Source organism: Saccostrea cucullata, unplaced genomic scaffold (assembly GCF_032062105.1).
Source record: "Saccostrea cucullata isolate Sc308-1 unplaced genomic scaffold, CSIRO_AGI_Scuc_v1 ctg9631, whole genome shotgun sequence".
Classification (NCBI taxonomy): domain Eukaryota; kingdom Metazoa; phylum Mollusca; class Bivalvia; order Ostreida; family Ostreidae; genus Saccostrea; species Saccostrea cuccullata.
Window position 1 is genome coordinate 8904 of NW_026924930.1, and position 6071 is coordinate 14974.

At 32.5% G+C, this 6071-nt stretch overlaps 1 pseudogene; it reads right to left on the reverse strand.

Annotated features, from left to right (window-relative positions):
- Positions 1-1777: 1777 nt before the first annotated feature.
- On the reverse strand, positions 1778-5689 carry LOC134267648 (uncharacterized; annotated as a pseudogene).
- Positions 5690-6071: the final 382 nt, after the last annotated feature.

Sequence of the window (6071 nt, forward strand, 5' to 3'; positions counted from 1 at the left end):
AGGGTTAATTTACAAATTAAAAATGTATGGAATTAATGGGGATATGCTAGATTGGTTTGATAGTTATTTAAGCAAAAGAACCCAACAAGTCATGTATAGAAATCATTTTTCCTCTGTAGGACAAGTAAAAGCTGGAGTTCCCCAGGGCTCAGTACTTGGTCCCCTATTATTTTTATTATATGTAAATGATGTGGCTGAAAATATTATATCTGTTTGTAGACTATTTGCTGATGATAATTCTTTACAACAATGTTCAGATAATGTTAATCATATTGAACAAAATCTTAACCATGATCTTAGAATACTAGATGAATGGTCAAAGAAATGGTTATTGAAATTCAATCCACAGAAAACCAAAGCAGTATTTTTTAATATGAAAAATGTACAGCATTTTCCTAAATTATTTTTTGACAATTGCCAATTGGAATATGTTACAGAACACAAACATCTTGGGATACTTCTGTGTCTAACTTAGGATGGTCTGATTATATTGATACCATTATAAAGAAAGCATACAAAAACTGGGGCTTCTTAAAAAAATAAAAATTACTGTGTCAAGAGATATTCTATCCCAGATATATATATATCTTTTATTAGACCACAACTTGAATATGCTGTTGAAGTTTGGTCTGGATGCACAAAAACAGACATTGAGAATCTTGAAAAAGTACAGTTATATGCTGCAGGAATAGTTACTGGGCTTACAATTATTGCTTCAAGAAATTCATTATATTTGGAAACAGGCTGGGAACCACTGGAATATAGAAGAAATAGGGCAAAACTAATAACAATGTATAAAATGCACAATAATTTAGTCCCTATTTACTTGCAAAACTTAGTACCTGATACAAGAGGCAATATTTCAGGATACACTACCCGTAATTCTTTAAATTATTCTTTGCCAAAATACAGATTAGAACTCTACAATAAATCATTTATTCCCGATACTGTTAGAAAGTGGAATTCCCTTAGTCTAAGAACAAGGGAGGCAACTTCTATTAAAATTTTCAAAAACTATCTGCAAAACAGTAATGTAAAACCTCAGAAATATTTTTCATATGGAAAAAGGTTTTTGAAAATAATTCATACAAGATTAAGACACAATTGCATTTTAAAGTCTGATTTATATCGCTGTAACCTAATAACCAGTCCTAATTGTTCTTGTGGACTACTAGAAGATACATATCATCTGTTTTTTGTTTGTAAATATTATGTAAAAGCAAGAAATGCCTTAATGAATAAGCTATTTTCATTAAATGTGATAAGCCACCAGAAAACCAGGTTTATTGAGTTTTTTTAAAAAATTGAGATTCTTGCGTTTTCAGCTAGCTACAGTATGAGTTAGTAAAAATCCTAAACGTTACAGTGATTCTCCTTTTAATTCTAGAGTTATGACGCTGCAAAAATGATACATCTCATTCACAAAATCTCAAAATTTAGACATAATGGCAGTTACGCTACTTTTATGAGAGAGTAAAAAATAATAAGACATAAATAACATTATCAAGCAAATACCTAATACTGATGTACAGAAATTTGAATTTATATAGTATGCGGTCACATTTTTTATGCCTATCAAATTCAAGTGCAAAAAGGTTAAATTTCTAGTGCAAAAAGTTCAAAACCAAATACTTATAAATTTCCAATTATACAGCACATAGCAGGTAAAAAATTTAGTCACTTTTCATTTTAACTTTTAAAGAAACAAAAAACAAGCATACAATTAATATATCACACAAATGACGCTGCAAAAATGATACATCTAATTCAAAACATCTCAAAATTTAGACATAATGGCAGTTACGCTACTTTTATGAGAGAGTAAAAAATAATAAGACATAAATAACATTATCAAGCAAATACCTAATACTGATGTATAGAAATTTGAATTTATATAGTATGTGGTCACATTTTTTATGCCTATCAAATTCAAGTGCAAAAAGGTTAAATTTCTAGTGCAAAAAGTTCAAAACCAAATACTTATAAATTTCCAATTATACAGCACATAGCAGGTAAAAAATTTAGTCACTTTTCATTTTAACTTTTAAAGAAACAAAACACAAGCATACAATTAATATATCACACAAAAGAATTAAAATTTGAATAAATAATCATTTTCATGAATGATTGCATGAAGCCTTGCTCAATACATGTCTATCTTCATCGATGTTATACTGCATCTTAACTCTCTGGCACAGAGTACTTCTCTGGACTCTTTCTTTTTTCTGGATCCACTTTGATGCGAGGTTTCGGACACAGAGGTTTAGGGCATGACTCCAGACTGTCAGATGTATCCCTGCAGAATGGTCTTATTTCATCATATAGGTACCACTGCCCTGCAGCATCAAGGCCCTTTGGTTCAATGACTGATGGCAAAGTTTCAGTGTCAAATACTTGCTGACCTCTTTTCAAAATGTTGACAGATTTTTCTTCTGAGCTGTAATACGTCTTCACAGAAACAACACCAGGATTGTCTGCAGAAATCTTAAAATGGTGAAATTTTGAGATGGAAGGTACTTTCTTGAAGAAGGCATCAAAGAAACATGACCAGTTATAGAATGTAACAGGCCTGTCAACATCACTGACCAGCTGGGGTATATTGTGACCATTTCTGGAAGATTGCTTCACTGATGACGCTACTTCCTCTAGAGTTTCTGCAGTTGAGTGTCTTCACTTCATCTTCCAGAGACCGAAATGCCAATCTGGACTAAATTTAGTGTGCCCAGCCTCCATTAGTGAGAATTCAACACGACGGTGCCGGCTTGTCAATACTCTCCACATGCCAGATCTAGAGCAAGATACATGTATATGAATATAAATATAAACAAGTTTAAGGTTTCTTAAATCTCACCTGTCCCAGCCAGCAAATCAATTTATTTTTAAATGTACAAAGTCAACCATTAAGACATTGACACCCATTCATAAATACTTCTGATTTAACATTATAAAGTTTAAGAATTTAATTTCAATCATTTTATTATATGAAATGTTGCTTTAAATTTACATGAAAAATCAAAATCTGCTTGTGCAATTATCACTTTGAGAAAATATTAAGCAGGCTAGGTAATTATAAACATTTGCTAATATTTCATTGCTACCAAGCGAATACCATACTGCTGTCCCTATGTACATGTACTAGTATACAGTGGGGAAGATCTGGAAAACTGTTGCCTTTGACCTTTGGCAAGAGTTTCTTAGATTATCTCCACTACCTAGAGACAACAATTTGACTGTTTCTCTCTGTTGAAGTTATATAATAGAAAACCCTAGCCAAACAATCTATCTATTGATCTTGGCTATTAATTCAAGAGAAATAAAAGTTAAATAAATGGAATGTTTTTAAATATCTACCTTATCATTGTGTTGTTTTCGTTTTGACCTGCACAGTTATCCATCTGCAACACAACATCCTTCTCTCTAAATCCCCAATGCTCACAAAAATGATGCAGAAGACTGACAACTGTGTTAGCTCCTTTGCCCATCTCCTCAGCTTCATCAACCAGATAAAATCTTTGCACACCTATTGCAAAAATAATAATTGTTTTACATGCAGCCTGTATGTTATATTTCCATGTTTTTTTTCAAACATCTTATGGCTTACCAGGGTCAGTAAATGAAATACCTTATGCAAGTTATTAAGTTAACTGTCTAATTATTCTTTACATGCAAGGTTTTAACTGTCTAATTATTGTTTACATGTACCTGCTCCTTCTGCACAAACACCAAAGGCTTGGCACTTTTTAGGGGTCTTGAAAAATAGTGGTCCTACTTCCTGTGCATGGTGAGGATAGTGGACTTGTTGAGCAAAATCAAAGCTGTATGTCTGGATTATGTCATGTGTTCACACTTGCCCTTCACAAATATAAATACAATATGTATATAAACTGAAATTAGTTTTCATATAATGAGTGTTAATTTGATCAGAATGAGAGTGATAAAAGACAGCATGCATGAATCAATAACCTCCTATTAATTTTATGTGGCAAGTACACAACATTTAAAAAATGAAAATAAAATTTACTGTTCACACCTCTTTCAGCTTGATCCAAGTTGTGTGTATGATACAAATCTTTTGACTGCAAACACCTTTCTCTGTAATACTCCCTCTGTTCCTTGGCTCTGTCCAGATGACAGGTATACTCTTCCAGCATGGCCTTCTTTTCATCCTCAGACAAGTTCCCAGCATTGCTGATGTTGTGAACATATCTTTGGCATTTAGGACACAGATCGGTAGCTGGTTTCATGATCAGAATATGTGGCATTTGTTCCAACCAGATTTTCTTAAAATCTGATAAACTGACTTTCCTAAAAAGTTATTAAAGATAGTTAAAGAGACTATCACATTTTTTTTAAAATTAATGCTTAAAGACTATTATAATTATACCTGCATATTATTCTATAGTGCACAGTGACGTGTTTTCTAAAGCATATTCAATATTATCAGAAAATTAAAAATTAAAACACACGTGAAAATATTTGATTTATGAGTTCATTAAACAAAATTATGCAAACAAACCTGTAATTCTGCATTACTGCTGCTTGATTTTAAAGTTCCCAAACATCAGATTTTGTCTTATCAGAAGGAAGTAACAGAAGGAGTTTGTTGCCTTGAGTTGAGTAGTTTGGTTGTCTGCCTGGCAGTGGGAGTCCATTCTTCATCGTGTATTCCTCCAAGAACTGACACACACGCTTTACATCAGTTGCACTGAGTGCATGTTTCGGCATTTTACCAGCGTTCCTATGAATCATTGGCTTGAGACCATCTTTATCAAGGGAAGAAGCTATGTTATTTAACTTAAATTTCCCAATACTGTGGCAAAATAGAAAAGTATCTCGACAGACCTGCTTTCCTGCAAAATAGTGCTTTTGTGCTACTCTTTCTCGGTCCTTTGTTTTTTGCTCATAGACTGGGGCCAATATGTACTGGACTTTCTGTGTGCTGTCAATTGAACTTTAACAGTTATATCAAGTTCCTCATTTGACATTTCTTGACACTGTTGTCTGTATTCGAGCATGTGACTAAATTCTACTTTCGTACTACATGGAACACCATACAACTTACTGCACCCACATGTTTTTGTTTTGAATGCTGCAACACAATTTTCCTCATCAATGTCTACCGATTCTGTGTTCTAATTCAGTGTCTGAATCTGAAATATCACCAGTAATTCGGACGATGATAAGGAAACAAACTCCGATTGATTTCCAAAATACAAATCGTTTAAAGTTGTTATTTCATCAATAAAAGGTTCATCTTCATAAAAAATAATTTCATCAGGCACTACACTAACCGTGCTTGACTGGCTCATAATATAAATAAACTTCCTACAACATCAGTGAATGAATAATTACTGCCGTCTGCGAGATTTCCCGCATGTTGTTTAAACTGGTTACGTACTTTCACTTTTACTACGATCGATAACTCTAACAAAATATATTGACAAATCGGTATGAAAAAATCTACGAAAAAAGCATATCAACAGTTGCTGAAAAATTCTTTTAAAATAAAGCAAGTCGTTTTAAATCAATATTCTGGATAGAAATTATAGGTCTAGTTAATAAGTTTTATTTTTGTAAACATCGTGGTTTAGTAAAAACGTCGTGCATTTTTCAAGTGTGTTTTTCAGCGGTATTTTCTCGATTATGACGTAAAACTCAACAAGCCTGGTTTTGTCGTGGCGACTCACAAATTATTTACATATTATAGATGTACATTTAATGCTATGGGGCGATGATTCTCTAACGTTTGAACAAAATAATGAACTTTTCAAGACTATTCAAACTTTCTTAAATGAATGTGGTCGTTTTTCAAAATAAGTTTACTTTTTTATTTTTTTTCCTCACCATCTCAAATTATATTTGTATATTTAAAGAATTTATTCCTTTCTATTGCTACAATGTATACAATGTATATAGTAGACCATATGTATATATGTTTGTTTTACTTTGGCAATTTCACAAAATGTTATATCAGGAGAGGACTATCTAAGTTTCTGAACTTGTGTCTGATCCTTTTGACTTTGTCAATAAAATATGTTCAACTCAATTCATTGAACCAAAAAATTCATTCT